The sequence below is a fragment of the Tursiops truncatus genome, chromosome 15 (genome assembly GCF_011762595.2).
Source record: "Tursiops truncatus isolate mTurTru1 chromosome 15, mTurTru1.mat.Y, whole genome shotgun sequence".
NCBI classification, from domain to species: Eukaryota; Metazoa; Chordata; class Mammalia; order Artiodactyla; family Delphinidae; genus Tursiops; species Tursiops truncatus.
The window spans coordinates 1571352-1583324 of record NC_047048.1 but is presented as its reverse complement, the minus strand read 5'-3'; positions in this window follow the sequence as shown (position 1 = coordinate 1583324).

The following is an 11973-nucleotide window of genomic DNA, read 5'->3' as shown; positions in this document are numbered from 1 at the left end:
TTCTTAACCACTTCCCACCAGGGAAGTCCTATCCATGCTTCTTTCTGGTATAATTTCCCTGCAGTTCGAAGAATTTCCTTTACCTTCTCTTTTAGAGCAAGTCTGCTATTGATGAATTTTCTTTGTTTTCCTTCTGCAATGTATTTTATCTTCATTCCTGAAATATGGTTTCTTGCATGTAGAATTCTGGGTTGACAGTTCTTTTTTTTCCCCCTTCAGCACTGTCAAAATGTTTTCCCACTGTTTCTGTCCTCTTTAATTTCTGATGAGAAATCTGTGATCATTCCAAGTGTTTTTGCATGTAATATATCATTTTTCTCTAGCTGCTGTCAAAATGTTTTCTTTATCTTCAGTTTTCAGCACTTTGAGTTTGATGTGTAGAGGTTTGTGGTTTTGTTCTATTTTGTTTAATTTTTATGTTATCCAGTTTGGTGTTCACTGAGCTTCGTGGGAAGTTTTCAACCACTGTTTCTTCAAGTATTTTTGTTTTTTCTGCACCAATCTTTTTCTCATCTCTGGGACTCCTGTGACACAATGCTCAAACTGTCCATATTATCTTTTTCTTTTTCTTTTTTTCGCCACGCCACTCAGCGTGCAGGATCTTAGTTCCCCAACCAGGGATAGAACCTGTGCCCCCTGCAGTGGAAGCGCAGAGTCCTAACCACTGGACCGCCAGGGAAGTCCATATTGTTTTTTTCAACCTTTATCCTCTCTGTTCATTATTTCTATTGATCTGTCTTCAAGTTCCCTTATTTTTTCTTTCTGTCACCTCCGTCTGGTATTAGGCCCTCCAGAGAATTGTTAATTTTAGGCCATGTATTTTTTTTTAATTGTTAATTTTCCATTTGGTCCTTTTAAATTATTTGTTTCTCTGCTGAGAACTTCTACCTTTCCATTCATTTCAAATATATTTACCGTTGCATCATGGAGCTTAACTTTAAACAGCTGTTTTAAAGTCTTTGTCTGACAGTCCCGACATCTGGGTTACCCCCAGGCTGGCATCTGCTGGTTATCTTCTCTCTTGAGAATCGGTCAATTTTCCTGACTCTTTGTATGTGGAGTAATCTTAGATTGGATCCTGGACATTTTGAATATTGTGCTGTTCAGGGTCTGAGTCCTGTTAGAATCCTCTGGAACATACTGACTTTTGGGCTGTTTTAGTGGCAGCCGCCCTGGAACAGCTCAGACTGCAAGTTCTGCTTTGCCGCCGTGGGTGGTGGTTCCAGTGTCCGGCTTTGCTGTGGTGATTTGGGTCTGGGATGTGTGTGCACAGGGGAGATGTGAGCCCAGGCTGTGGTACGGACTCCTTTCCAGAATCAGGCATCCCTTCTTCAGCCCTCTCCTTTGCAGGATTCTCCCCACGTCCTCTGACTCACAGGGGCCCCTTTTCTGGTGCTCTGGCCAGAAAGATGGGGTTCCTCGGAACTTTAGCTGCCCACCTGCCACTGCACAGTTCTGTGACGAGGGCTGCCCTTGGGGCACAGCCAGGAGACGAAAAGCAGAGAAAAGATGGATGTTTCCCCCCATGCACACTCTTTAGACCTCAGGCATACCTTTCCCCAGGTCCTCTGCCCAGAAAGGCAGTTTCCGTGGGAGTTTTAGACTCCAGGGTGCCACTGCAAAATGGGGCCGGGAAGCAGGACGCTTTCTAAGGATAAAGAATAAAGAACAAGGAGGAGAAAAAGAGAAAATACCTGATCTGAATGGGGCCAAAGAGTCAACCTTGTTTGGGTGAGAAGGAATAAGGAAGTAAGTGTAGGGACGGGGGTTGGCTTGGCGTGGGGGTTTGGCGGACGCATATCCTGCACTTCTGGTCAAGCATTTATGGGGGCTGCTCATCTACGTGTGGTTTACTGACATGGCACCCTCGGCAGGAGCAGCTCCAACTTGAGCCGAGAAAGTTATTTCAACACATCAAAAACCTGTTTACAAAGAAAATCATTTTGGGACTTCCCTGGCGGCCCAGTGGTTAGGACTCGGCACCTTCATTCCTGTGGGCCTGGGTTCCATCCCTGGTTGGGGAGCTAAGATCGAGACATGGCCAAAAAAAAAAAAGAAAAAAAGGAAACAAAACAACTTAAAATCATTTTAAGGCCAAATTTAGAGTTCCCACTAAAATCATGAGTTTGATGGCTACTGGTGTTTCCGTTACATTAACATGGCTGTTAAAGTAACTATTAAAAAGGAAGATGCTCTGCCACATTCCCTGCCCCTTTGGGCAGCCTGGGACTCGAGTGAGCGGGACAGACTGCCTCCGTTGCTAGATAACCTTGGCCAATTTATTTGTCATCTCTAAGCCTCAGTTTCCTTATCTCTGACATGGGAATAACGGTAGTAATATTTACCTCATAGGCCTGGGAGAGGAGAGGTCCAGTAAGATCAGGTGGATGAATTATGCTTTTATTTTCCTGGAGGCTTATCTGAAAAGAATGAGCAGTATTTTCAAGAGGGCCAACCTCGTTCTGCAGGGTGGACGATGCTCCTGGTTTTTGTTTATTTATTTATTTATTTTTATTATTGAATTTTATTTTATTTATTTTTTTATACGGCAGGTTCTTATTAGTCATCCAGTTTATAACCGTCAGTGTATATATGTCAATCCCAGTCTCCCAGTTCATCACACCACCCCACCCCTGCTGCTGCTTTCCCCCCTTGGTGTGCATACGTTTGTTCTCTACATCTGTGTCTCAATTTCTGCCCTGCAAACGAGTTCATCTGTACCATTCTGCCAGGTTCCACATATATGCCTTAATAGGCGATATTTGTTTTTCTCTTTCTGACTTACTTCATTCTGTATGACAGTCTCTAGATTCATCCACATCTCTACAAATGACCCAATTTCGTTCCTTTTTATGGCTGAGTAATATTCCATTGTATATATGTACCACATCTTCTTTATCCATTCGTCTGTCGACGGGCATTTAGGTTGTTTTCATGACCTGGCTATTGTAAATAGTGCTGCAGTGAACAATGGGGTGCATGTGTCTTTTTGAATTATGGTTTTCTCTGGGTATATGCCCAGTAGTGGGATTGCTGGGTCATATGGTAATTCTATTTTTAGTTTTTTAAGGAACCTCCATACTGTTCTCCATAGTGGCTGTATCAATTTACATTCCCACCAACAGTGCAAGAGGGTTCCCTTTTCTCCACACGCTCTCCAGCATTTGTTCTTTGTAGATTTTCTGATGATGCCCATTCTAACTGGTGTGAGGTGATACCTCATTGTAGTTTTGATTTGCATTTCTCGAATAATTAGTGATGTTGAGCAGCTTTTCATGTGCTTCTTGGCCATCTGTATGTCTTCTTTGGAGAAATGTCTATTTAGGTCTTCTGCCCATTTTTTGATTCGGTTGTTTGTTTTTTTAATATTGAGCTGCATGAGCTGTTTATGTATTTTGGAGATTAACCCTTTGTCCGTTGATTCGTTTGCAAATATTTTCTCCTATTCTGAGGGTTGTCTTTTTGTCTTGTTTGTAGTTTCCTTTGAGTTGCAAAAGCTTTTAAGTTTCATTAGGTCCCATTTGTTTATTTTTGTTTTTATTTCCATTACTCTAGAAGATGGATCAAAAAAGATCTTGCTGTGATTTATGTCAAAGTGTGTTCTTCCTATGTTATCCTCGAAGAGTTTTATAGTGTCCAATCTTACATTTAGATCTCTAATCCATTTTGAGTTTATTTTTGTGTATGGTGTTAGGGAATGTTCTAATTTCATTCTTTTACATGTAGCTGTCCAGTTTTCCCAGCACCACTTATTGAAGAGACTGTCTTTTCTCTGTTGTATATTCTTGCCTCCTTTGTCATAGATTAGTTGACCATAGGTGCATGGGTTTATCTCTGGGCTTTCTATCCTGTTCCATTGATGTATATTTCTGTTTTTGTGCCAGTACCATATTGTCTTGATTACTGTAGCTTTGTAGTATATTCTGAAGTCAGGGAGTCTGATTCCTCCAGCTCTGTTGTTTTCCCTCAAGACTGCTTTCGTTATTCGGGGTCTTTTGTGTCTCCATACAAATTTTAAGATTTTTTGTTCTAGTCCTGTAAAAAAAAAAAAGCCATCGGTAATTTGATAGGGATTGCGTTGAATCTGTAGATTGCTTTGGGTAGTATAGTCATTTTCACTATATTGTTTTTCACAATATTTGTTTCTTCCAATCCAAGAACATGGTATATCTCTCCATCTGTTGGTATCATCTTTAATTTCTTTCAACAGCGTCTTATAGTTTTCTGCATACAGGTCTTTTGTCTCCCTAGGTAGGTTTATTCCTAGGTATTTTATTCTTTTTGTTTCAGTGGTAAATGGGAGTGTTTCCTTAATTTCTCTTTCAGATTTTTCATCATTAGTGTATAGGAATGCAAGAGATTTCTGTGCATTAATTTTGTATCCTGCAACTTTACCAAATTCATTGATCAGCTCTAGTAGTTTTCTGGTGGCATCTTTAGGAATCTCTATGTATAGTGTCATGTCATCTGCAAACGGTGACAGTTTTACTTCTTCTTTTCCAATTTGTATTCCTTTTATTTTGTTTTCTTCTCTGATTGCCATGGCTAGGACTTCCAAAACTATGTTGAATAATAGTTGCGAGAGTGGACATCCTTGTCTTGTTCCTGATCTTAGAGGAAATGCTTTCAGTTTTTCACCATTGAGAATGATGTTCGCTGTGGGTTTGTCATATATGGCCTTTATTATGTTGAGGTAGGTTCCCTCTGTGCCCACTTTCTGGAGAGTTTTTATCATAAATGGGTGTTGAATTTTGTCAAAAGCTTTTTCTGGATCTATTGAGATGATCATATGGTTTTTATTCTTCAGTTTGTTAATATGGTGTAACACATTGATTGATTTACATACATTGAAGAATCCTTGCATCCCTGGGATAAATCCCACTTGATCATGGTGTATGATCCTTTTAATGTGTTGTTGGATTCTGTTTGCTAGTATTTTGTTGAGGATTTTTGCATCTATAGTCATCAGTGATATTGGTCTTTAATTTTCTTTTCTTGTAGTATCTTTGTCTGGTTTTGGTATCAGGGTGATGGTGGCCTCATAGAATGAGTTTGGGAGTGTTCCTTCCTCTGCAATTTTTTGGAAGAGTTTGAGAAGGATGGATGTTAGCTCTTCTCTAAATGTTTGATAGAATTCACCTGTGAAGCCATCTGGTCCTAGACTTTTTGTTTGTTGGAAGATTTTTAATCACAGTTTCAATTTCAGTGCTTGTGATTGGTCTGTTTATATTTTCTATTTCTTTGTGGTTCAGTCTCGGAAGGTTGTGCTTTTCTAAGAATTTGTCCATTTCTTCCAGGTTGTCCATTTTATTGGCATAGAGTTGCTTGTAGTAATCTCTCATGATCCTTTGTATTTCTGCAGCGTCTGTGGTAACTTCTCCTTTTTCATTTCTAATTTTATTGATTTGAGTCCTCTCCCTCTTTTTCTTGATGAGTCTGGCTAATGGTTTATCAATTTTGTTTATCTTCTCAAAGAACCAGCTTTTAGTTTTATTGATCTTTGCTATTGTTTTCTTTGTTTCTATTTCATTTATTTCTGCTCTGATCTTTTTGATTTCTTTGCTTCTGCTAACTTTGGATTTTGTTTGTTCTTCTTTCTCTAGTTCCTTTAGGTGTAAGGTTAGATTGTTTATTTGAGAGTTTTCTTGTTTCTTGAGATAGGCTTGTATTGCTATAAACTTCCCTCTTAGAACTGCTTTTGCTGCATCCCATAGGTTTTGGATCATTATGTTTTCCTTATCATTTGTCTCTAGGTATTTTTTGATTTCCTCTTTGATTTCTTCAGTGATCTCTTGGTTATTTAGTAACGTATTGTTTAGCCTCCATGTGTTTTTGTTTTATACGTTTTTTTCCCTGTAATTGATTTCTAATTTCATAGCGCTGTGGTCAGAAAAGATGCTTGATATGATTTCAATTTTCTTAATTTTTTTTTTTTTTTTGGCGGTACACGGGCCTCTCACTGTTGTGGCCTCTCCCGTTGTGGAGCACAGGCTCCGGACACGCAGGCCCAGCGGCCATGGCTTATAGGCCCAGCTGCTCCACGGCATGTGGGATCTTCCTGGACCAGGGCACGAACCCGCGTCCCCTGCATTGGCAGGTGGACTCTCAACCACTGCGCCACCAGGGAAGCCCAATTTTCTCAAAATTACTGAGGCTTGATTTGTGACCCAAGATGTGATCTATCCTGGAGAATGTTCCATGTGCACTTGAGAAGAACGTGTAATTTCTTGTTTGGGGATGGAATGTCCTATAAATATCAATTAAATCTATCTGGTCTGTTGTGTCATTTAAAGCTTGTGTTTCCTTATTAATTTTCTGTTTGGATGATCTGTCCATTGGTGTAAGTGAGGTGTTAAAGTCCCCAACTATTATTGTGTTGCTGTCGATTTCCTCCTTTATAGCTGTTAGCAGTTGCCTTATGTATTGAGGTGCTACTATGTTGGGTGCATATCTATTTATAATTGTTATATCTTCTTCTTGGATTGATCCGTTGATCATTTTGTAGTGTCCTTCCTTGTCTCCTGTAACATTCTTTATTTTGAAGTCTGTTTTATCGATATGAGTATTGCTACTCCAGCTTTCTTTTCATTTCCATTTGCATGGAATATCTTTTTCCATCGCCTCACTTTCAGTCTGAATGTGTCCCTAGGTCTGAAGTGGGTCTCTTGTAGACAGCATATATATGGGTCTTGTTTTTGTATCCATTCAGCAAGCCTGTGTCTTTTGGTTGGAGCATTTAATCCATTCACGTTTAAGGTAATTATTGATGTGTATGTTCCTATAACCATTTTCTTAATTGTTTTGGGTTTGTTTTTGTAGGTCATTTTCTTCTCTTGTGTTTCCCACTTAGAGAAGTTCCTTTAGCATTTTTTGTAGCGCTGGTTTGGTGGTGCTGAATTCTCTTAGCTTTTGCTTGTCTGTAAAGCTTTTCATTTCTCCATTGAATCTGAATGAGATCCTTGCTAGGTAGAGTAATCTTGGTTGTAGGTTCTTCCCTTTCATCACTTTAAATATATCATGCCATTCCCTTCTGGCTTGTAGAGTTTCTGCTGAGAAATCAGCCATTAACCTTATGGGAGTTCCCTTGTATGTTATTTGTCGTTTTTCCCTTGCTGCTTTCAATAATTTTTCATTGTCTTTAATTTTTGCCAATTTGATTACTATGTGTCTCGGCATGTTTCTCCTTGGGTTTATCCTGTATGGGACCCTCTGCACTTCCTGGACTTGGGTGGCTATTTCCTTTCCCATGTTAGGGAAGTTTTCAACTCTAATCTCTTCAGATATTTTCTCGGGTCCTTTCTCTCTCTCTTCTCCTTCTGGGACCCCTGTAATGCAAATGTTGTTGCGTTTAACGTTGTCCCAGAGGTCTCTTAGGCTGTCTTCATTTCTTTTCATTCTTTTTTCTTTATTCTGTTCTGCAGCAGTGAATTGCACCATTCTGTCTTCCAGGTCACTTATCCGTTCTTCTGCCTCAGTTATTCTGCTATTGATTCCTTCTAGTGTAGGTTTCATTTCAGTTATTGTATTGTTCATCTCTGTTTGTTTGTTCTTTAATTTTTCTAGGTCTTTGTTAAACATTTCTTGCATCTTCTCGATCTTTGCCCCCATTCTTTTTCTAAGGTCCTGGATCATCTTCACTATCATTATTCTGAATTCTTTTTCTAGAAGGTTGCCTATCTCTACTTCAGTTAGTTGCTTTTCTGGGGTTTTATCTTGTTCCTTCATCTGGTACATAGCCCTCTGCCTTTTCATCTTGTGTGTCTTTCTGTGAATGTGGTTTTTGTTCCACAGGCTGCAGGATTGTAGTTCTTCTTGCTTCTGCTGTCTGTCCTCTCACTCCTGGTTTTTAGAATGAGGCTCAGACCTGGGAGTGCCCAGTCTCTGAGCCTGGAGGGCAGTGGATGAGGCAGCAGAGACCTAGGCTGGCGCTTGGCGGTCTCAGGGTGGAAGGCTCTCCAGAGGGGTGGCTCATGGGCGTTGGGCAGCTTTGTTGCAGCCTAGCAGCCTGCGTAGAGTCTCGGGAACCCTGCTGGGCTGGAGTGGACTGACTGGTAATGGTGTGAGCAGAGGCCCAGCCTCCTCACCTCACCTCCCAGCCAAGGGCCAGCCTGGGTGGGTTTGCCAGCACTGTGGCCCAAACTTAACAGCCTGAAGGACCGCCCTTGAAAAAACAAACAAACAAAGAGCCCCGAAAATGTAAAATTGCATTTCATCTTAGCCAGTGAGTGGAGGCTTGTTACCAGTTTTATCGTGATTTAGAAAAAGGAAGAACTGAGACATTTGCACATCGTGAGTGCCCAGGACATGGCATTCGTTCGTAGCTCTGACGGCCTGATTTCGCCTACACTTATCCAGCCAGCCTGCTCTTGTGTGGTTGTGGGGTTTGGGTGAGAGGCACGCCTGCTCCTGGCCGTGGCTGTGGAAGGCTGACCCGAGGAAATCGGAGGAACACAGACAGGGAGGTATTGGGGAAAACGCAGAACGGCACGCATCGTAGCTTATTCTCGTCAGCTGTCCATGTGGGAAATGATGCCGTGTTCCTCTAACATGAGGTGGAAAGGAGACAAATCAAAAAGGCAGGCGAGTCAGGGAGAGGTCTTCCTGTTGGTCTTGTGTGGATGGCAGCCCCACTGCTGTGTTTGAAGTGCTGCAAGGTGGGGACCCCAGGTTATGAGGACATGCTGCATGCTGGGCTCCGGACCCCGTATCTGCAAACAGCTTGCAGGAGCTTTGACAGATACACAGTTGCGTCCAGGAAACCATGGCCCCGTGGTCGGTCAGGACTCAGCATGTCATGGTCCCAAAGTTTCCTCACGCCTCTTTGCAGGTCAGCCTCTCCTCTTTCCCCAACCCAGGCACTGCAGATTTGGGGGAGGAGGAACCTAAATGGTGGGAAAAGAAAATAAACAAAAACAAAGCAAGTGATTTAGGAGGGAAAATTGAGAAACAGCAGGGTACCGTCCAAGTTTCTGTTTGCAGAATTGCTTTGTGTGTGTATACATTTTGGAGAGAAGCTGGGTTTTTAGAATAGATTTGCATTTTCTTTGTGATTTTTCTGTCGAGTTAGAAGGAACAGAACCTCAGTGGACAGAATCTTAGATGGCTGCCAGCCCCATGGTTCTCAAACCGTGGTCCTCAGGGTGCTAGAATTCCACAGGCGGCCTGACTTTGGGGGATTCCACACAGGTATGATTCTAATTGTTAAAACATTTTGAAACTGTGTAGAAATGGCAATAAATTTTATGTTTCTCATGCCCTTGTCTTTCTTTATAGATGTGTAATTTTACTATATATAGAAAATATTTTATCTTTATATAGTATTTTATATGGTATTTATTATATAAATAAGAAAATTATCATATAAATAATATATTTTGTATGTCTATTATAATATTTGTAGTATTCAAGATATGGTTATAAAATATAGATAAAATACTATATATAGTAAATATATAGTATATATAAATATATAGTAAACTATATAGTAAAATATACAGAAAATATAGATAAAACACTATAGTGAATATATATTTTATGTTATACAAAATTTGTATATATAAATTATATATTTTATATATGGAATAAATACTATATATAGTAAAATTATAAATCTATAAAGAAAAACAGTCATGGTAAACATATATATTTAGTACGTATATAATATAAAAATACACATTTAGTGTATATATATATATTAATATATATGTTGCCAAACAACATAATGCATGTTTGTCAATCTTATTTGTGTGTATGATTCTGGAATTTGCACTTTTTCCCATTATGTTTATGAGATTAATTCATTTCCATGTACAGAGCTACAGGTGATTATTTTCTCTGCTGAATAGCATTCCATTGTAGACTACGTTCTAGTTTCTTTATCCTTTAATGGTCGGTGGAAATGTGAGTTGTTTCAGGTTTTGGTGTTGCACACAGTGCTGCTAAGAACATTCTTACACATGTGCAGGAGTTTATCTGAAGACTGAGTGACATACCTAGGACTGGAATGGATGGTTCCAGGGTAGGGGCCTCTTCAACTTTACAAGATGATGGGAAATTTTTTCCAATGATAGGTATGTAACCAGGTCAGCTTTTTTCTGTGGAGACTCCAGAAGAAAGTTTCTACCATCGCTGCGTGTAAATTTGAAATTCTTATCGTGATACCGTTGTTAAGAGTCTGTGGCTCAGTACTGGACGGTCAGAGTCCAGAGGCTGACCAGGACACGTTACAGCAGCTGGGCTACTAACCCGTGAATGACTGGGATGGGTGGGTCTTCATGCTTCTGTGGCCACAGTTTACTCACCTGTAAAATGGGAAAGAAATACCTGCTTCAAAGGGACTCGGGGATCAGAGAGACATGACAGCTAATTCCAGTGCCTGATCTTGGCTGGGTCCTGTACTGGAGGGAAACATGCTTTGAAGGACATTATTGAGTCGATGGGTGAAACTGACAACATTGGAATATGAACAGTAGATTAGATCAGATATATTATCAGGGTTAAATTTGCTGAAGCTGATAGCTGTACTAGGTGATATAAAAGAACATCCCTGGGACTTCCTGGTGGGCCAGTGGTTAAGACTCCGAGCTTCCAATGCAGGGGGCCCGCTTTTGATCCCTGGTCAGGGAACTAGATCCCGCATTCCTCAGCTAAGATCCCACATGCCGTAACTAAAGATCATGCGTGCCACAACTAAGATCTGGAGCAGCTAAGTAAATAAATAAATCATCCTACATCCAGAAGTATTTCGAGGTAAAAGGCTGGGATGCTTGCAACTTACTCTCAAATGTATAAATAAGGATTGCAAGTGATGAAGCATGTCAGGTAAAATGTTAACGCCAGTGAACAAAAAAGATGGGAAAACCTCCTAAACTCGGGGAAGACTGGGAACAAGCACAGCAATTTTTTTCTAGGAGCTCTAGGGCTTGACACGGCATTTGGAGATGTCTGCCGAAAGAACAAATGCTTGAATAAATGAACGAATTAATAAGTTAATAAATAAAGGCTGTGATACCTTGGCTGGGCATAGATGTAGAGAACTCCTTGTGTTAACATTGACCTTTTCGTGAGGTTTGATTTTGAGTGATGGCCTATCTCACTCCCAGAACAGAGTAGATCCCAGCACATTGTCCAATAAAAATACAATGTGAGCCATATATGTATTATAATTTTAGAACTGTCTAGTGACCACCTTGGAAGCATAAAAAAAATAGGTAAAGTCAACTTTAATACTGTATTTCATTTAGCCCAACGTGTTCAGATAGTATTACTTTAACATATAACTAATATTAAAATCATTGAGGTATTTTTACATTCTTTTTTTTTCATTTGAAGTCCTGGCAGTCCAACACGTACCTTACTTACTGCACTTCTCAATTCAATCACTAAATTTTCATCGAAATAGTTGATCTGTATTTTGATTTCATAAAATTTACAGTTGAAAAGGTAGATTTATATACCCAAATCGTTCCAAACATACTTGAAAGGTTTCCAATAGCTGAATGAGTATGGCTTTTACATTTAAATCGATTTAAAGGAAATAAAATGAAAACTTCAGTTCCCCAGTTATACTAGCTACCTGTGGCTGGTGTGTGCTGTGCTGGATGGCGAGGGGGTACGTGCTCCCTAAATAGGATGGATGGATGCATGAGTGGAGCTGGGCTGGTTAGCAGACCGCCCTCTCATAAGGGTTTCAGATTCAGTCAAAGGCACGTTTGTTAAAGGAGAACATCAAGTAGCAAAATCATATGTGCAATACATCCCATTTTTGTTTTTTCAAATATTTAATAAGTAAGCATTAGTATAGGCACTGGAAAAATATATACCACATTGTATGCAGTGAATTCAGTAAGTATTCATCGAGAGGCAGGCCTGCCCGAGTTGCTGAGTTAAGGTCCCTCCCTGCCCGCACGGAGCTGCCACTCTGGCTGGGGAGACGGACAGTGGACAGATGGGTACTGGTTGCGTGGCAGTGGG